Here is a 21,720-nt window from a genome sequence, read left to right on the forward strand (position 1 = left end):
CAATCCCTCCCAGCATCAGAGTCTTTTCCAGTGGGTCAGTTCTTCGCATGAGGTGGCCAAAGTATTGGAGTTTCAGCTTTAGCATCATGTCTTCCAATGATCACCCAGGACTGATCTCCTTTAGAATGGACTGGTTGGATCTCCTTGCAGTACAAGGGACTCTCAAGAGTCTTCTCCAACACCACAGTTCAAAAGCATCAATTCTTTGGCCATCAGCTTTCTTCACAGTCCAACTCTCACATCCATACATGACCACTGGAAAAACCATAGCCTTGACTAGACAGACCTTGGTTGGCAAAGTAATGTTTCTGCTTTTTAACGTGGTATCTAGATTGGTCATAACTTTACTTCCAAGGAATAAGTGTCTTTTAATTTCAAGGCTGCAATCAGCATCTGCAGTGATTTTGGAGCTCAAAAAAATAAAGTCTGACACTGTTTCGACTGTTTCCCCATCTATTTCCCATGAAGTGATGGGACCAGATGCCATGATCTTCGTTTTCTGAATGTTGAGCTTTAAGACAACATTTTCACTCTCCTCTTTCACTTTCATCAAGAGGTTATTTAGTTCCTCTTCACTTTCTGCCATAAGGGTGGTGTCATCTGCGTATCTGAGGTTATTGATATTTCTCCTGGCAATCTGGATTCCAGCTTGTGTTTCTTCCAGCCCAGCGCTCCTCATGATGTACTCTGCATATAAATTAAATAAGCAGGGTGACAGTATACAGCCTTGACGTACTCCTTTTCCTATTTGGAAGCAGTCTGTTGTTTCATGTACAGTTCTAACTGTTACTTCCTGACCTGCATACAGGTTTCTCAAGAGGCTGTTCAGGTGGTGCGGTATTCCCATCTCTTTCAGAATTTTCCACAGTTTATTGTGATCCACACAGTCAAAGGCTTTGGCATAGTCAATGAAGCAGAAATAGATGTTTTTCTGGAACTCTCTTGCTTTTTCCATGATCCAGCAGATGTTGGCAATTTGATCTCTGGTTCCTCTGCCTTTTCTAAATCCAGCTTGAACATCTGGAAGTTCACAGTTCATGTATTGCTGAAGCCTGGCTTGGAGAATTTTGAGCATGACTTTCCTAATGTGTGAGATGAGTGCAATTGTGTGGTAGTTTGAGCATTCTTTGGCATTGGAATGAAAACTGACATTTTCCTGTCCTGTGGCCACTGCTGAGTGTACAATAAATGTAATGTACTGGAATCATCCCCCTCTCTCCAGTCCGTGGAAAAATTATTGCCCACAAAACTGGTCCCTGGTACTGAAAAGGTTGGGGACTTCTAGTCTAGTTTATTCACAACTACTTTTGTTTGATGTTACCTCCACCCAGGCCCAAACTTTGTTTCTCTGGCTCCTTTGGATTTGTTGTTTTTTGTTGTTGTTGATATTTATCTAATTCTGAGACCTCTTACAGAACTGAGAGGCTGACTCCATCTTAGCTCACTCTTTTGGCCCCAGGGGTTTCTATTAAGTTAAAAACAAAAAATCGCTATTTTAGTTTCACAGGAAACATAATCCTGTCTTAAGTCACTCTTTAGGTGGGCGTGTGGTAGTAAAGAAGACCATTCTAGGAATCAGTTTATATCGATTCAAGTCCTATTTTTTTGCATTTTCCAGCTATGTGATCTTGGCCAAATGGTTTAACCCCCTAGAGTCTCCACATTTCCTCTGAAAGTTGGTGTTGATGTTGCTAAAACTGTAATGTGAGGACCAGAGATACATAGCTTGAAAAAGTGCTTTATAAACTCTATGGAAATGGTGAACTATTTAACACTAAGATTAAAAAATGGCTTAAAAAGGGGATGAACAGGAAATAAGAGAAGCTACAATATCCCTTGTCCAAGTTGAAGACCCATTTGTTCAAGACGTATTTCTTGAACTGGGCCCTAATGCAGAGACCCTTGAGGCAAATATAAGTAACAATCTCTAGGCAGAAGAAAAAAATTTGCAACGTTTGTTCTTGTCATTATTATTAGCTTCTTAGCTTCTAGGACTTAAAGAAATATTTATTAACATAAAAATTGTTAATTACCTCTTTGAAAATTAGACTTTGGCTATGTATGCATATAAAATACATTATTTTAATTAAGAAAACCTGTTTATATGTAAGTGTTTCTTTGGTCATATCCCTAGTGACACAAAGCAAGGAGCTGTTCTCTTCTAGCTTGAGTAACCAGCAAGTGCAGTTTCCCATAAAATGTGCCATTGCTTGACCCTGGTAACAAGTAACAGAGTCGGTCACCTCATGTCAGGCAAACTGGTGTCAGGACTGAGTAAAAGAGTTTCCTATTTGCAAGTGAGGATATCTGACGTTGCAGATCAACTTCTGTTCTTTCAGGATAGCATCTAACATCTGGATTGTCAAAGAAGGATCTCTGATCACTTTCACAAAATGCTCAGTTCCTTTCAGAACCAAAAAGAGAATCAAAATGTGTTCTAATTATCCTAATTGATAGGAAAACATAGAGCAATTAAGGGATAGATCCAGTGACATGATGTCTACACTCCCACCAGTTACGTACCTAACTTGACATTTGCTGTTCAGTTTCAGAGTCTTTGTTTTCTCCAGAACCTTTTTACACATCTTTTCAGGAAATTTGATTTATCATAAATTGTACAGTGTCTAACATTTCCCTGAACATTTGCTTTATTTTCCACTATGACGTTAACTCAGACATAGCAAACACATGCTTGAGCCAGCACTGCACTGTGGATGTGTGTAGTGACTGAAGCTCTGTTGGTCTGGGATGTCATTGCTATGCACACGTCTGGCACCCCATGTGTGTCCTCAGTCTGGACAACAGAGAGGAGAGTAAGATACTTTGGCCACAAGCTTTAGAGGTTTCATACGAGTCTTTATTTCCCATGCCAACTCCATCAATGGTAAGTGATAGAGTATTAAGATGGGGCTTTTGAGACTGGGTAGGAAAAAGTGTCGTGATGTATTAGCAATGCCAGTGAGGGCACAGGAAGGAAAAAAGCTGCACCTGTACCAAGTATGTACCTTCCCTGTGAGCACTTGGGACCTTGACTGTTAACAAACCTCTCTAGCAAAAGGAGTACAGCTGTAATTCCTTGTGTCAGAACAGACAAGGATGGAATTTAAAATGTGGGATGTTTATATAGCACTTTGTCCCTTACAAAGGGTTTTCTCCATGTAGGGTCTTATTTAATCTCCCCACCAATTCCGTGAGACAGATATCAGTTTTATGCCCATTTTGTTGCAGAGGAATTAAAGCCTAAGAAGATGTGAAATGGATAGCCCAAGGTTAACCCATGAATTGTAAATGGCAGATTCACTCCCTGAACCCAGATTTTCTAAGCCCTGGGCTGGAAGGTTGGGAATCCATCAAGCTCAAAGTTTCTTCTAGAGTCAAAGAGTGGACCTAAAGGTTTGGGTTGGACTCGTGCCATTCCCGAAGAACCTCTGGACTTCAGCAGAGAGTGCAGTGGACAGACTTGGATCAACTGTAAACACACTCATCTTCTTTCTTTACAGACAGTCTTCCTTGTGAAAGCATTAGAACAACTGTCCTTACACAGAGGTAGAAGAAGCAAGGAGTTGTTGCCGAATAAACTGTCATGTGCTTTATCTGAAATGGGTTGTCCTGCTCCATTGGTAAGTTGATGTTAATTCAATTGCTCAGTCTCGTTTCTATAAGTAACATTGATGCCTTCGCCACCTCTCTTCTGCAGTGTGAAAATAGAGTAGCTGTTTTGGAAAGAGTTATCTTCTTCCTTAAGGGCAAAATCCTAAATTCTTTTCTTCGGATTTTTGCCAAAGGTTCTAATTAGGATATGCAAATATACTTAAGCAAACGAAGGCATGGATGGCAGAATTTTGATTATTTAGGGAAGAATTAGGATAAAATAAGCTCTCTATATGATTTTGAACTAATGGTATCCAAGTCTTGCTTCTTTGAAAAAAAAAATATGTTAAGAAATTCCTAATAATTCTAGTTTAGAATCACATGTTGGAGAATGACAAAAACTTATATGACTGACATTTGTGTCAACATTGAATTTAAGTCTCAAAGCAACCTATGAGGCATGTACCACTTTCCTCCTTTCATTTTTAAAAAAAATTTTTAAATTAGTTAATTTATTTTAATTGGAGGCTAATTACTTTACAATATTGTGGTGGTTTTTTTTCCATACATCAACATGAATCTGTCCTTTTAATAAAAGATATTCCACGCAAATAGAGACCAAAAGAAAGCAGGAGTAGCAATACTCATATCAGATAAAATAGACTTTAAGACAAAGGCTGTGAAAAGAGACAAAGAAGGACACTACATAATGATCAAAGGCTCAATTCAAAAAGATATAGCAATTATAAATATATATGCACCCAACATAGGAGCACCACAATATGTAAGACAAATGCTAACAAGTATGAAAGGGGAAATCAACAATAACACAATAATAGTGGGAGACTTTAATACCCCACTCACACCTATGTGTGATCAACTAAACAGAAAATTAACAAGAAAACACAAAAGTTAAATGATATAATAGACCAGTTAGACCTGTAGATATCTATAGGACATCTCACCCCAAAACAATGAATTTCACCTTCTTCTCAAGCGCACACAGAACCTTCTCCAGGATAGATCGCATCCTGGGCCATAAATCTAGCCTTGGTAAATTCAAAAAAATTGAAATCATTCCAAGCATCTTTTCTGACCACAATGCAGTAAGACTGGTCATTTGAGCTGCTCGGTCCAGGGAAGACACAAAACGCAGGCCCAACCAAGTCTGTGCCTTTGTGGAGTACCTGAGTACCTGAACCTGAGTGGCTTAGACCTGGGATGTGCATGCAACCCAGTGCCAGCCTCAGACAGTTATTGGCAGAGCAACTTAGAGCCTGTGCAGTGTAGACTGGGACAGTACACACGCCGTGAGCGGGGGCAAACCCAGTGTGGCCGGGACACTGCGAGCACTCCCCACAGATGCCAGAGATATTTTTCTGCAGTGTTCCTCCCTTCCCAGAACAGGACTGAACAAGTGAGCCTTAAAAAATGTCCACCACCACCCCCTAGTCTCAGAGCGGAAATTAGACACTGAAAAGACCAGCAAACAGAAGCTAAAACAGAGGGAACCACCTTGGAAGTGACTATACAGGTTGTCCAAAGTCACTCCAAACCTATTGACATCTCATAACTCATTACTGGTCACTTCATTGCACTCCAGAGAGAAGAAATCCAGCTCTACCCACCAGAACACTGACACAAGTTTCCCTAACCAGGGACCCTTGACAAGCCACCCATCCAACCTCACCCATAGCGAGGAAACTCCACAATAAAGAGAACTCCACAAACTGCCAGAAGACGAAAAGGCCACCCCAAACACAGCAATATAAGCAAGATGAAGAGGCAGAGAAATACCCAGCAAATAAAGGAACAGGATAAATGTCCACCAACCCAAACAAAAGAGGAAGAGATAGGGAATCTACCTGATAAAGAATTCCAAATAATGATAGTGAAATTGACCCAAAACCTTGAAAGCAAATTGGAGTTACAGATAAATAATCTGGAGACGAGGATTGAAAAGATGCAAGAAAGGTTTAATAAGGATCTAGAAGAAATAAAAAAGAGTCAGTATACAATGAATAATGCAATAGATGAGATAAAAAACACTCTGGAGGGAAAAGTAGAATAACGGAGGCAGAAGATAGAATAAGTGAGTTAGAAGATAGAATGGTAGTAATAAATGAAGCAGAGAGGAAAAAAGAAAAACAAATTAAAAGAAATGAGGACAATCTCAGAGACCTCTGGGACAATTTTAAATACCCCAACATCCAAATCATAGGAGTCTCAGAAGAAGAAGACAAGAAGAAAGACCATGAGAAAATACTTGAGGAGACAATAGTTGGAAATTTTCCAAAAATGGTGAAGGAAATAATCACCCAAGTCCAAGAATCCCAGAGAGTCCCAAACAGGATAAACCCAAAGCGAAATACCCCAAGACACATATTAAAAATCAAATTAACAAAGATCAAACACAAAGAACAAATATTAAAAGCAGCAAGGGAAAAACAACAGTTAACACACAAGGGGATCCTCATAAGGATTACAGCTGACCTTTCAACAGAAACTCTTCAGGCCAGGAAGGAATGGCAGGGCATACTTAAAGTGATGAAAGAAAATAACCTACAGCCCAGATTACTGTACCCAGCAAGGGTCTCATTCAAATATGAAGGCGAAATCAAAAGCTTTACAGGCAGGCAAAAGCTGAGAGAATTCAGCATCACCAAACCAGCTCTCCAACAAATGCTAAAGGACCTTCTCTAGACAGGAAACACAGAATGAGTGTATAAACTCGAACCCGAAACAAAAAAGAAAATGGCAACAGGATCGTACTTATCAATAATTACCTTAAACGTAAATGGTTGAATGCCCCAACCAAAAGACAAAGACTGGCTGAATGGATACAAAAACAAGACCCCTATATATGTTGTCTACAGGAGACCCACCTCAAAACAAGGGACACATACAGACTGAAAGTGAAGGGCTGGAAAAAGATATTCCACGAAAATAGAGACCAAAAGAAAGCAGGAGTAGCAATACTCATATCAGATAAAATAGACTTTAAGACAAAGGCTGTGAAAAGAGACAAAGAAGGATACTACATAATGATCAAAGGCTCAATTCAAAAAGATATAGCAATTATAAATATATATGCACCCAACATAGGAGCACCACAATATGTAAGACAAATGCTGCTGCTGCTGTTAAGTCACTTTAGTCTTGTCCGACTCTGTGCGAACCCATAGACGGCAGCCCACCAGGCTCCCCCGTCCCTAGGATTCTCCAGGCAAGAACACTGGAGTGGGTTGTCATGTCCTTCTCCAAAGACAGATGCTAACAAGTATGAAAGGGGAAATCAACAATAACACAATAATAGTAGGAGACTTTAATACCCCACTCACACCTATGGATAGATCAATTAAACAGAAAATTAACAAAGAAACACAAACTTTAAATGATACAATAGACCAGTTAGACCTAATAGATATCTATATGACATTGCACCACAAAACAATGAATTTCACCTTCTTCTCAAGTGCACATGGAACCTTCTCCAGGATAGATCACATCCTGGGCCATAAATCTAGCCTTGGTAAATTCAAAAAAATTGAAATCTTTCCAAGCATCTTTTCTGACCACAATGCAGTAAGACTAGATCTCAATTACAGGAGAAAAACTATTAAAAATTCCAACATATGGAGGCTGAACAACATGCTGCTGAATAACGAACAAATCATTGAAGAAATCAAAAAAGAAATCAAAATATGCATAGAAATGAATGAAAATGAAAACACAACAACCCAAAACCTCTGGGACACTGTAAAAGCAGTGCTAAGGGGAAGGTTCATAGCAATACAGGCATACCTCAAGAAACAAGAAGAAAGCCAACTAAATAACCTAACTCTACACCTAAAGCAACTAGAAAAGGAAGAAATGAAGAACCCTAGGGTCAGTAGAAGGAAAGAAATCTTAAAAATTAGGGCAGAAATAAATGCAAAAGAAACAAAAGAGACCATAGCAAAAATCAACAAAGCCAAAAGCTGGTTCTTTGAGAGGGTAAATAAAATTGACAAACCACTAGCCAGACTCATCAAGAAACAAAGGGAGAAGAGCCAAATCAATAAAATTAGAAATGAAAAGGGAGCAATCACAACAGACAACACAGAAATACAAAGGATCATAAGAGACTACTATCAGCAATTATATGCCAATAAAATGGACAACTTGGAAGAAATGGACAAATTCTTAGAAAAGTACAACTTTCCAAAACTGAACCAGGAAGAAATAGAAAATCTTAACAGACCCATCACAAGCAGGGAAATTGAAACTGTAATCAGAAATCTTCCAGCAAACAAAAGCCCAGGTCCAGATGGCTTCACAGCTGAATTCTACCAAAAATTTAGAGAAGAGCTAACACCTATCCTACTCAAACTCTTCCAGAAAATTGCAGAGGAAGGTAAACTTCCTAACTCATTCTATGAGGTCACCATCACCCTTATACCAAAACCTGACAAAGATGCCACAAAAAAAGAGAACTTCAGGCCAATACCACTGATGAACATAGATGCAAAAATCCTTAACAAAATTCTAGCAATCTGAATCCAACAACACATTAAAAAGATCATACATCATGACCAAGTGGGCTTTATCCCAGGGATGCAAGGATTCTTCAATATCCGCAAATCAATCAATGTAATACACCACGTTAACAAATTGAAAAATAAAGACCATATGATTATCTCAATAGATGCAGAGAAAGCCTTTGAAAAAATTCAACACCCATGTATGATCAAAACCCTCCAGAAGGCGGGAATAGAAGGAACACTCCTCAACATAATAAAAACTATATATGACAGTTCAGTTCAGTCACTCAGTCGTGTCTGACTCTCCGCGACCCCATGAATCACAGAACGCCAGGCCTCCCTGTCCATCAACAACTCCCGGAGTTCACTCAAACTCATGTCCACAGAGTCGGTGATGCCATCCAGCCATCTCATCCTCGGTCGTCCCCTTCTGCTCCCGCCCCCAACCCTTCCCAGCATCAGAGTCTTTTCCAGTGAGTCAACTCATCACATGAGGTGGCCAAAGTATTGCAGTTTCAGCTTTAGCATCAGTCCTTCCAATGAACACCCAGGATGATCTCCTCTAGAATGGACTGGTTGGATCTCCTTGCAGTCCAAGAGACTCTCAAGAGTCTTCTCCAACACCACAGTTCAAAAGCATCAATTCTTCGGTGATCAGCTTTCTTCACAGTCCAACTCTCACATCCATACATAACCACGCGAAAAACCATAGCCTTGACTAGACGGACCTTGGTTGGCAAAGTAATGTCTCTGCTTTTTAATATGCTATCTAGGCTTGTCATAACTTTCCTTCCAAGGAGTAAGCGTCTTTTAATTTCATGGCTGCAATCAGCTTCTGCAGTGATTTTTGAGCCCCCAAAAATAAAGTCTGACACTGTTTCCACTGTTTTTTCATCTATTACAAACCCACAGCAAACATTATCCTCAATGGTAAAAAACTGAAAGCGTTTCCCCTAAAGTCAGGAACAAGACAAGGGTGCCCACTCTCACCACTACTATTCAACATAGTTCTGGAAGTTTTGGCCACAGCAATCAGAGTAGAAAAAGACATAAAAGGAATCCAAATTGGAAAAGAAGAAGTAAAACTCTCACGGTTTGCAGATGACATGATCCTCTACACAAAAAAACCTAAAGACTCTACCAGAAAATTACTAGAGCTAATCAATGAATATAGTAAAGTTGCAGTATATAAAATCAGCACACAGAAATCCCTTGCATTCCCATACACTAATAATGAGAAAATAGAAAGAGAAATTAAGGAAACAATTCCATTCACCATTGCAACGAAAAGAATAAAATAATTAGGAATATATCTACCTAAAGAAACAAAAGACCTATATATAGAAAACTATAAAACATTGGTGAAAGAAATCAGAGAGGACACTAATAGATGGAGAAATATACTGTGTTCATGGATTGGAAGAATAAATATTGTGAAAATGAATATATTACCCAAAGTAATTTATAAGTTCAATGCAATCCCTATCAAGCTACCATCGGTGTTTTTCACAGAGCTAGAACAAATAATTTCACATTTTGTATGGAAATACAAAAAACCTCGAATAGTCAAAGCGATCTTGAGGAAGAAGAATGGAACTGGGGGAATCAACCTGCCAGACTTCAGGCTCTACTACAAAGCCATAGTCATCAAGACAGTATGGTACTGGTATGAAGACAGAAATATAGATCAATGGAACAAAATAGAAAGCCCAGAGATAAATCCACACACCTATGGAGGGAGGCAAGAATATAAAATGGAGAAAAGACAGTCTTTTTAACAAGTGGTGCTGGGAAAACTGTTTAGCCACTTGTAAAAGAATGAAACTAGAACACTTCCTAACACCATACACAAAAATAAACTCAAAATGGATTAAAGATCTAAATGTAAGACCAGAAACTGTAAAACTCCTAGAGGAAAACATAGGCAAAACACTCTCCGACATAAATCACAGCAGGATCCTCCATGACCCACCTCCCAGAATATTGGAAATAAAAGCAAAACTAAGCAAATGGGACCTAATTAAAATTAAAAGCTTCTGCAGAGCAAAGGAAACTATAAGCAAGGTGAAAAGACAGCCTGCAGAATGGGAGAAAAAAATAGCAAATGAAGCAACTGATAAAGGGTTAATCTCAAAAATATACAAGCAGCTCCTGTAGCTCAATTCCAGAAAAATAAACGACCCAATCAAAAAATGGGCCAAAGAACTAAACAGATATTTCTCCAAAGAAGACATACAGATGGCTAACACACACATGAAAAGATGCTCAGCATCACTCATAATCAGAGAAATGCAAATCAAAACCACAATGAGGTACCATTTCACCCCAGTCAGAATGGCTGCTATCCAAGTCTACAAGCAATAAATGCTGGAGAGGGTGTGGAGAAAAGGGAACCCTCTTACACTGTTGGTGGGAATGTAAACTAGTACAACCACTATGGAGAACAGTGTGGAGATTCCTTAAAAAACTGGAAATAGAACTGCCATATGATCCAGCAGTCCCACTCCTGGACATACACACCGAGGAAACCAGAATCGAAAGAGACACATGTACTCCAATGTTCATTGCAGCACTGTTTATAATAGCCAGGACATGGAAGCAACCTAGATGTCCATCTGCAGATGAATGGATAAGAAAGCTGTGGTACATTTACACAATGGAGTACTACTCAGCGATTAAAAAGAATACATTTGAATTCGTTCTAATGAGGTGGATGAAACTGGAGCCTATTATACAGAGTGAAGTAAGCCAGAAAGAAAAACACCAATACAGTATATTAGCACATATATATGGAATATAGCAAGAGGATAACTATAACCCTGTATACGAGACAACAGCAGAGACTCGGATGATGGAGCAGTCTTTTGGACTCTGTGGGAGAGGCGAGGGTGGGATAATTTGGGAGAATGGATTGAAACATGTATATTATCATATGTGAAACGAATCTGACGTGGTTGGGGGCTCCCCACCTCAACACTCTGTGGATTCAAGAGGGCGTTCCTTCTGGAACTGTATAAATTAGCCTGGGATAGAAACTGCACACTGAATTTATTAATTAAGAAATGAGAAACCAGAACTATAAAGGTGGCATAGAAATACAAGAAAACATTCTTAAGTAATCTTTTAAAACTGAACAGAGTTACAGATTTTACCATTTGTGATAAACTGGTGTATATAATTTAACCAGAACCAAAAGAATATTAGTATTGTGTGAATTCTGAAGCACTTTCAACAGGTTGCAGGAATAATGTGGACTTTCTTGAGTTTTACACATTCATAAGTAAATGGTCTGTATCTCGTGCCTTTGTTGGTTTTCTGTGAGCTGTAGTTTCTGGGAAGTGAGCAGTTCTCATTCCTGTAACTCTTGTAACCCAGTCATTCGTGTGCCTCCTTCATGAGGATTCAGTGCGGCTGTGGTGCTGTTGTCCCTCTGATAGGAACTCTAACTCTGTGTAAAGCCCCAAAGGTCTGTTACTTATTTTTATTTTATATTGTACTATATTTCATTTACAGTGTTGTGTTTGTTTCAGGTGTATACCAAAGTGATACAGTCATATATATATATATATATATATATTTGAATAAACAAAAGCAGTTCCCAGCTTTTGATGGGGTGCTCATGGTTTATAACATAAATGGCATTATTTTGAGAGAGGGATAACTTAGGTATGGCACTGGGTTTTTTTTTCTTTTTGCAGCCTGAGGCAGTTGTAAAATAACTTAATGTAGCTTTTTACAACTGTGTATTCTATAGTAATTTTTCATTTGGTGAAATTTTAACTGTTAATGTTTTTGGCAATGTGCTTTGTACCATTTATTAAATAAAAATTTTAAAAAATAAAAATTCTTTAAATTAATTAATTTATTTTAATTGGAGGCTAATTACTTTACAATATTGTGGTGGGTTTTTTTTTTCATACATTAACATGAATTTGTCCTTTTAATTTTTTTTAATATTTACTTATTTACTTGGCTGCATAGGGTCTTAACTGCAGCAAGCGGGATGTTTTGTTGCAATTCATGGGCTTTTCGGTTGTGGTGCATGGGCTCCAGAGCCCATGTAGTTGTGGTGCTTGGGCTTAGCTGCTCCGAGATGTGGGATTTTAGGTCTCCAAACAGGGATCGAACCTGTGTCCCCTGCTTTGCAGGGGGGATTCTTAACAAGTGGACCACCAAGAAAGTCCCCACTTCCCTTCTTTTACAAATGAGGAAACCAATGTACTGAGAGTCAAAGGAGTCACTTGCGCTCCTCCAGACAACTGAAAAGCAGTCAAGGCAAAATGAAAATCTAGTATTCCTCATCTTCTGCTGTTTCTCCTCTAGTACCCCCTCGACTGAAGTAAATGCTTCTTTATATGTGCATCCTGCTTCACAGTTTATGAATCCCTCTCATTAGAATATTTTGATTCAAACATTTATTAATTATACTGCATGTGCATGCTCAGTCATGTCTGACTCTTGGGGACCCCGTGGACCATAGTCCTCCAGGCTTCTCTGTCCACGGAATTTTCCAGGCAAAAATACTGGGGTAGGTTGCCATTTCCTACTCCAGGGGATCTTCCTGACCAAGGGATCAAACCAGAGTTTCCTATGTCTCTTGCACTGGTAAGAGAATTCTTTACCACTGAGTCACCTGGAAAGCCATTGACTCTACAACTTTAACTAAAATATTTATTATCATCGACTATGTGCTCCCCAGATATGATTCCAAATACAAGCAATATAATGTCCCTGCTCTTCTTGTGTTTATATTATTGATTAGAGAGAAGCAATTAATAAGCATGTCAAGAAACAAATCAGAAAAATAAATGCAAATGGTGACCATTGCTAACAAGAAAATGGAACAGAAGAATGAAATAGGCCATGACCAATGGGTTGATGATGGGAATGGAATGTATAGATGCGAAATATTTGATGGAATGGATGAAGGAAGTGTCTTTGAAAAGATGTCATATGAGCTGAGACCTAGGTGGCATAGCATAAGAAGGAAATGTCAAGGAGAAGATTACTGTAGCCCTGGGGTGGGACAGATCTGATATCTGATATTGAGCAATAAAGAGAAGGTCCACATTGCAACTTAAGGAATAAAGGGAAAGAAATAGAATATTGACCAGATAGGCAGGGACTTGATCAAAAGGAGTCTTTTAGGCTTCTGTGCTAGGATTATATTCTAACTGCTGTGATAACTTTGCTGGATTTTAAGGTATTTTGTTTCCCACAGTAATAAGTCATGTAGGTTTTATGTTTATTTTTCAAATCAGAAAACTTGGAGATGTCTGCAGATTTGCCAAAAGATAACCAACTAATAAGCAATGAGATTCCAGTCTTCAGGGTCCAAGTCTAGGCTTCTTTCTCCATCAACTGAAGTAGAGCTGGAAGTAAACACACAAAGGAGGGAAACAGTGACAGGTGACAGTTACACTTCTGTGAGTATCTTAGATGAGTTCCCTAGGACTGATCTTGAGCTCCACTTACTCTGGGAAGTCCTACGACTACTTCGGTCCACCTAGAAGGGCTACACTCCATGGGGTCGCAAAGAGTCGGACACAACTGAGCAACTAAACGCAGAAGGAGAATTTAAATCTCTGGGGGCCTTGACTCAGACTTAAGGCAAACACTCTATTGAAATAACTACTGAATCTTTCAGTTCAGTTCAGTTGCTCAGTCGTGTCTGACTCTTTGCGACCCCATGAACTACAGCACGCCATGTCTCCCTGTCCATCACCAACTCCCGGAGTTCACCCAAACACATGTCCATCGAGTTGGTGATACTATCCAACCATCTCATCCTCTGTCGTCCCCTTCTCCTCCTGCCCTCAATCTTTCCCAGCATCAGGGTCTTTTCCAGTGAGTCAACTCGTCGCATCAGGTCGTCAAAGCATTGGAGTTTCAGCTTTAACATCAGTCCTTCCAATGAACACCCAGGACTGATCTCCTTTAGGATGGACTGGTTGGATCTCCTTGCAGTCCAAGGGACTCTCAAGAGTCTTCTCCAGCACCACAGTTCAAAAGCATCAATTCTTTGGTGTTCAGCTTTCTTTATAGTCCAGCTCTCACATCCATACATGACTACTGGAAAAACCATAGCCTTGACTAGACAGACCTTTGTTGGCAAAGTAATGTCTCTGCTTTTTAACACTCTGTCTAGCTTGGTCATAAATTTTCTGCTAAGGAGTAAGCGTCTCTTAATTTCATGGCTGCAATCACCATCTGCAGTGATTTTGGAGCCCCCAAAAATAAAGTCAGCCACTGTTTCCCCATCTATTTGCCATGAAGTGATGGGACCAGATGCCATGATCTCAGTTTTCTCAAAGTTGAGTTTTAGACAACTTTTTAACTCTCCTGTTTCACTTTCATCAAGAGGTTATTTAGTTCCTCTTCACTTTCTGCCATAAGGGTGGTGTCATCTGCATATCTGAGGTTATTGATATTTCTCCCAGCAATCTGGATTCCAGCTTGTACTTCCTCCAGCCCAGCATTTCTCATGATGTATTCTGCATATAAGTTAAATAAGCAGGATGACAATATACAGCCTTGACGTACTCCTTTTCCTGTTTGGAACCAGTCTGTTGTTCCATGTCTAGTTCTGACTGTTGCTTCCTGACCTGCATACAGGTTTTTCAAGAGGCAGGTCAGGTGGTCTGGTATTCCCATCTCTTGAAGAATTTTCCACAGTTTATTGTGATCCACACAGTCAAAGGCTTTGGCATAGTCAATAAAGCAGAAATAGATGTTTTTCTGGAACTCTCTTGCTTTTTCAATGATACAGTGGATGTTGGCAATTTGATCTCTGGTTCCTCTGCCTTTTCTAAAACCAGCTTGAACATCTGGAAGTTCACGGTTCACGTATGAATCTTTAGCATTATTGAATTTCTCCTGAAGTCTAATTTGCTTGGCAGATTGCTTTAGATAAACAACCAGTGCATACCAAAGTCTCGGGGATGAGGGATTGTCATGAGCATCATGCCACAGGCCTTGCTCCACTGCTGTCTCCACCTTAGCCTCCCACCCCATATTGCCAACTGGAGGATAGTAATCCTGGAAGGTATATGGCTAAGATGAAATAGTCCTTCCAGCTTGTAAGCCTCTAGCTCATTCATACGTCACTCATAACGATAGTCAAATTTTCCCTTTCCCTCACCCTCTCTAAGGCAGATTTCATGGGATCAATTACTCACCCATTCATGGAGTGTCTACTGCATAATGGACCGAGCCTTCTGTGAAGTGTTGGGTATCTCCGTATCACAGTCTGGGATTTTAAGGCTCTCACAGTCCAGTGGTCTCCTGTATCTTAGGTCTGCCACCCCTTGTGCCTCCTTTAGTCTTACTGTTCCCTTTAACTTTATTCCATCTGTGCAAAAGTATTACAGGTGAAACAGAAAAGTATGGCTTGTGCTTTTCCCCATTACCCCCAAAATATTGCTAGTTGCCATTCAGACTTCAGGATCCTCAGAGACAACAAGGAGAGAAGACAGATATAGTCCCTTAATTGGCTCATTTCTGTATGTTAAAGAAAGACAGTACTTATTTTCCTCTATTATTTTCAGCTAACTATCCCTCCATCTTCACTTTCAAAAATATTTTCTCTGAAATTGGTTTCCCTCCTCTTTCTCACCTAACCTGCTTCCTAGCACTCCCATAGCTCTTGCAGAAGAGGGTAAGATCACCCTTGTTACTTTAAATTCATCTCTCTTTTTTTTTTTAGCAATTAATTACAGTTTATTGGTTTTTTTATTGCTTAGATTTGTCTCATGAATTAGAAAGCCAAAGTCTTCAATCCCTATCCAGTGAAATTTATACTATAGGAATTTTTGTTTCATTATATGACTTAAGAAAGGACTGGTAAGAAGCTCTTAAGAATGGCTAATAACGGGTTGTAGCTGAATGGGAGAAATCTGTGAACAGCCAAGAATGATCATGACTGTAATCTTTTCCATGCTTTTGTTATGTTTTGCTAATATTCAGACTCAGAATGTTCTACGTGAAGGACTCCTTAGAGATTATCTAAAAATATCTTCTTTTATGCAGAAGAAACTGAGACATAAAGCAGAAATATCTTAACCACCAGAACTACTATAACTTTAAACTGTGGAGATAAATAACTGTTCCATGTGCAAGAACAGTTTTAAATAAGGAGATGCTTGTAAGAATATTAGTTGGGTTTGATTTGCCATCCCAAATCCTATCATTCACTTTACCCAAACCATCCTTCCTCTTCCTAGGTTTGTCCAGTCCATGACAACGGGGACATTCTGCCCCATTTGCATTCCACTTCCAGACTGGGTTGGCACTATCCTCAGCCTCAGTATACTTGGTCAGAATCCTGAGAATCTACTTAGCCCGTGTCATCTACCAGGGGCTAGGGCAAGAAAACCTCTGCTCCATCTTCTCAATCAATACTACTCTCCTGCTTCAAGAATATCCTACTCCCTGGAATCATGAATCAATATCTTCCCCTCTTTTCCCACCATGAGCACAGCTTATCACCTGCAGATTAGATGTTGTGGTTAACAAAACAAGTCACAATCTGCTACAACTTGTGTAGTCACAATCTACACAAGTTGCTGTACTTGGGTTGTTATATTCAAGTTCCTGGCCAGGTTTTCTCTCTCTCAATGTGCATCCCTAGGACTCTGTTTGATGTTATGAATAAATAAAAACATTTCAGCCTTTATATGGAATAGTCAGAATGTCACTGAAGGTGAGTTGATGAGTTGGTTCCCTGTCACTGGATGCGTTTTGGTTAAAGCTGCAAGACTGACCACATGTTCTCCTTTGTGAGGCTTTAAGCAACTGCAGGATGTTCTACAACCAAACAAGGGGAGAACACTAAGTAAGGAAAAAAGGCTTAGGAGTCCAAAGAAGAACAGAAGGAAGGCCTAGGATAATAGCTAGAATGCACACTGTCCATACTGTAGGGAGGAGATGAAGAGTTATGAAAAGACAGTTTTCAGAAGAAAGGAAGTAGGGGGTGGGCACTCTGAATTTGTTGTTGGCACATTGATAATTTAAGAGACCAGTCTTTGTTCTCCATGAAGTGCCTTTGTGGATTTGGCATCTGTATTCCCACAGAGACTCGAGTTCAATAATCTTAGCCATATACTGGCCAGCAGTCACCATGGCACTGCTGAAGAGTTAGGTACCAGGGCTTTGGATAAGACAAACCTGAATTCAAGTTTAAGCTGTGTGACATCAGGCATTTTACCTAACCTCTGTAAATCTAGGTTTCCTCAACCATAAACTGATGATAACAATCATTTTTACAATGGGAATTTGAGGTGGGACATGAAATAATTTATGCCAAGTATTGGGCACAGGGCACCATATGTGTTAGCCTTAAGCACCAGCTTTCCTATAATCCCAGTCCCTCTTTCTTCCTCATGTCTCATCCATTTAGATGGTCCTGACCAGATAGGGCACCCTTCCAGCTTTATTGAATGGTGCAGAGAGCACTGTCTCTCTTCAATACATGCACTTTATTATGGCAACCAACTGAATGGCACAGCCAATAACTTCCTTTCTGTCAATGAGACTTTCATGGAAAGAGCACCAAAATTTATCTCCTTCTGCAGAAATATGGTGCTGAGCATGCCCATCCTGAACCCTTCCATCCACACCCAGATGGGGAATAGAAATGTTGTTTTGGGTCCTTGGCTAAGAGGAGACCCTGCCTTGGGCCCGCTGGTGTAATAAACTGCACTCCACTATCTGCATCATCCTTCTGAGTGAGTTTGTTTCCTGGAACGCGTGGCTACAGCATTTGGTGCATGGGCTGGGAAACTCCTCACTTTGAGGAGACAGGTCTCATTTGAGGCTGCCCTGAGGCTTTGTAGCTTGAATCTTCTAGAGGGGGAAGGTGCCTCGCCCTTCTGGAAGGATTCTGCTTCTCGACGCCTGGACCTTTCACGTTAGCAGGTAGTGGACAGCAGCAGGGGCACTGAGCGCTCAGGAGGTGTCCCGTCTGCTGTGAAATTCTTGACCCCCTCGGCACTGTTAGGCTAGAAGGAGGGGGGTACATAAGTGAGTATGAATTGGCTTTTCCGGAGATGGCCTGGGACATGGGATATTTAACTCATCTGTGTTTTCATCCGCACCTGATCAAGCCCACCAAGGCAGAACGGATTTTAAAAGTTAAGGGAGAAACAGTCTTGGACCACGTGGTGTTCTGGTTTGGCTGTGCTGACCGGCAGGTGAAGACACGCTAATGCTCCTTCTCCCCCTGGGATCTGGCAGGATTTGGACGGGGACGACCTGACCCCTCCCCCATACGGGATAATGATGCGCCTGCCTCCCAGTGCTCCACCAGGACCAGAGGCCACCTTAATGCTTGATCCAGGGCCAGGTGAAGTTCCTGCAGCAGCCACTGCTCTTCTGCTGACTCTCCCAGAGTTTGTAGAGCCGCCGTTTTGGCAGGCTCTGATCCCAGTGACAGAAACCTCTGGCCAACACTTCCAGGATTCGGCTCCAGCCAAACCGCCTAAGCTGTACCCGCCTCTCCCGTTAAAGTTGCAGGTATTGCCCCTTGGATCCATCATACGAGGGTGAAGAGAGCATACCATGCAGACCCAGAAAACGCTGAATGGGCTGCACAGAGGGACCGCGCTGACCCTCAAGAGACTAAGACCATCCTTAAGAAGAAAGAAAAGAAGATCCCGGATGAGCCCCTTGAGGATGAAGCCGCATAATCGACTCCTGCTGCTTGGCCTCATCAACGTGCACATTCCTACGTGGACTTCACCATACCTCCAACTGTTGGGTATGTGGGGCTATGCCTCTGTTTGTGATGGATGGACTTCCCTGGTGGCTGTCACCGCTTCACCAAGGAGATTTTAAACCACTCTGCTCTTTTCTGGGACACAATCGTAATCTCTCCCTGCTCTCTGGGTGTAAGCCACACATACAGTCAATAGACTCGGGTCATGGGGTTACATTTGATATAAATGCCAGTGTAACAAAAGCCTAACCTACAGCAAGCCCTGGTAAATCTATTTTATTTACATGCTAGGTAGACAAGATCTGTGTTTCAATGGTATGAGTATAATGCTGCCTTATTCGTACCCTCTATAGGGACAACAGATATTATGATTAAAGTAGAGGCCTTGACTAATTTCACAAAACAGGTCCTCTTAGACAGTACAAAAGCCATTCAAGCTTTGAACGAAGAACAAATTCAGATGAAGAAGGCAGTAATTCAAAATAAGATGGCGTTAGACATACTCATAGCAGCCCAAGGGGGGACCTGCGCCATAATTAAAGTTGAATGTTGTGTATACATCCCTGACCTGTCTGGGAATGTATCTACTGCCTTGGAGGATATACAAAATCAAGTGAAAGCCATGTCTAATGAAAATATTCCCTTTTAGACTTCGGTCCTATCTTGGGTGAGTGGCGATTGGTAGAAAACTCTATTTACCACGGTTATAGTTGCCTTGATAGTTCTTCTTTGTAGACCCTGAATTTTACAATGTATTATGAACTTTGTAACCCAAAGATTGAGTCTTTCTCCCAAATTGGAGAGCTAGGGTGCAATATATCCTGAGTGATGCTCATAATATGAGTTAAGAGCATCAAGAGGGGGGAATGAATAGGGAATTCATAGGGCCTGGACTCTGTCTTAGGCCTGTTCATGCTGATCATGCAGGGCCACCTCTCCAATGGACTCTGAACTCTGTGCTTAGTGCCTATGGAAACTACAATAGAAGGATAAGACCCCTTCTGGACAGGAGAATCTTGAAGATCACATCCAGGTTACTCATCACCTAAGAGAAAACATACTCTAATCACCCCTGCCTCCAGACAGGTCATAAACTCTTTCCGTGTCTATCAGAATGTAATCACAGGCTTATAGATTATTAACTGTTTGAACACCTAACAGAGGAATATGGGGTTATTGTGATTGTATTTACCCTTCCTTTGTTTTAGGCAAGTCTCAAGGACATTGGGGTGGTGGGTTCAACATACACATAAGATATAAAAGGTTTTCACAAATGGTGGTCGGGGTCCTTGGCTAAGAGGAGACTCTGCCTTGGGCTCGCCGGTGTAATAAACTGCACTCCACTAAAAAAAAAAAAACAAGAAATGTTGTTTTGTTAGCCATGAAAATATTTCTGGGTCCAATGAGGCTGAAAAGCATACTGCCTGAGAAAGAAAACCCATGTTGGCTTTGAGAGCATTGATGTTATGCCCTGTGCAATTCCCAAAAGGGTAAAGAACAAACAGAAGGACCAGCTGCCTTCTGAGTTTCAAAATAATACTTGAAAATATCCTGAAGAAATTTTCATTATATTCATATACTCCCTGTCTTCACTTCTCCAGAAGGTCATGATCTTGTGCATTAACTCCATATATAAACCTCTTAACTGTGGTTTGCCTTGAAACCACAGAGATCTTGACTTCATCTGGCTCCTTATCTTCTCCTCGGTTCCTCCTTTCCAGGTTGGTCACACCCCACTGCTGGTTACTGAAAGTTTTCCTTAATTGCTCAGAGCTACTGCAGATGCTGACTGCAGCCATGAAATTAAAAGACGCTTACTCCTTGGAAGGAAAGTCATGACCAACCTAGATAGCATATTAAAAAGCAGAGACATTACTTTGCCAACCAAGGTCCGCCTAGTCAAGGCTATGGTTTTTCCAGTGGTCATGTATAGATGTGAGAGTTGGACTGTGAAGAAAGCTGATTGCCAAAGAATTGATGATTTTGAACTGTGGTGTTGGAGAAGACTCTTGAGAGTCCCTTGGACTGCAAGGACATCCAACCAGTCCATTCTAAAGGAGATCAATCCTGGGTGTTCATTGGAAGGACTGATGCTAAAGCTGTAACTCCAATACTTTGGCCACCACATGCAACGAGTTGACTCACTGGAAAAGATTCTGATGCTGGGAGGGATTGGGGGTGGGAGGAGACGGGGGCGACAGAGAATGAGATGGCTGGATGGCATCACCGACTCAATGGACATGAGTTTGAGTGAACTCCGGGAGTTGGTGATGGACAGGGAGGCCTGGCGTGCTGTGATTCATGGGGTCGCAAAGAGTCGGATACAACTGAGCGACTGAACTGAATTGAACTGAACTGACTGTGGACATGCAATTTTGGAATGACTCAGCATCTTCCTTTGTTCCACTGGGGTAGGTCTTCTATTATTATTTATTTTTAATTTATTTATTTTAATTGGAGGTTAATTACTTTACATTATTGTATTGGTTTTGCCATACATTGACATGAATTTGCCCCAGGTGTACATGTGTTCCCCATCTTGAACCCTCTCCCACAACCCTCCCCATCCCATCCCTCTGGTTCATCCCAGTACACCAGCCCCGAGCATCCTGTATCATGGTCTTCTATTTCTTTGTTTTCTCTCTACTCTGACAGCCAGCTTTGGGGGAAGGAGTGTCACCAAAGTTCCTCCTACCTGTCCCAGCCCTGCTCAGAAGCAAACCTTATTTCCTTTCATTTCCAGTCTATCGCACAGTCAGAACATTCTAGCAACAGGTATTATTTGTGTAGGACATGACTCTTTGAGGGGTTTAATATCATTTTATTCTCTTTGTAAATTAAGTATCTGCTCCTGGATTTCTCTAAGTTCTCCAGCTTTCTGGTGTTACTCTC

The 21,720-nt window shown here is 40.8% G+C and overlaps 1 pseudogene; it reads left to right on the forward strand.

Annotated features, from left to right (window-relative positions):
* The first annotated feature begins 18,671 nt into the window (after positions 1-18,671).
* Positions 18,672-19,636, forward strand: LOC129551601 (endogenous retrovirus group PABLB member 1 Env polyprotein-like; annotated as a pseudogene).
* The last annotated feature ends 2,084 nt before the right edge of the window (positions 19,637-21,720 follow it).

The sequence above is a fragment of the Moschus berezovskii genome, chromosome 1 (genome assembly GCF_049115385.1).
Source record: "Moschus berezovskii isolate FMDL1 chromosome 1, NW_MosBer_1.0, whole genome shotgun sequence".
Taxonomy (NCBI): domain Eukaryota; kingdom Metazoa; phylum Chordata; class Mammalia; order Artiodactyla; family Moschidae; genus Moschus; species Moschus berezovskii.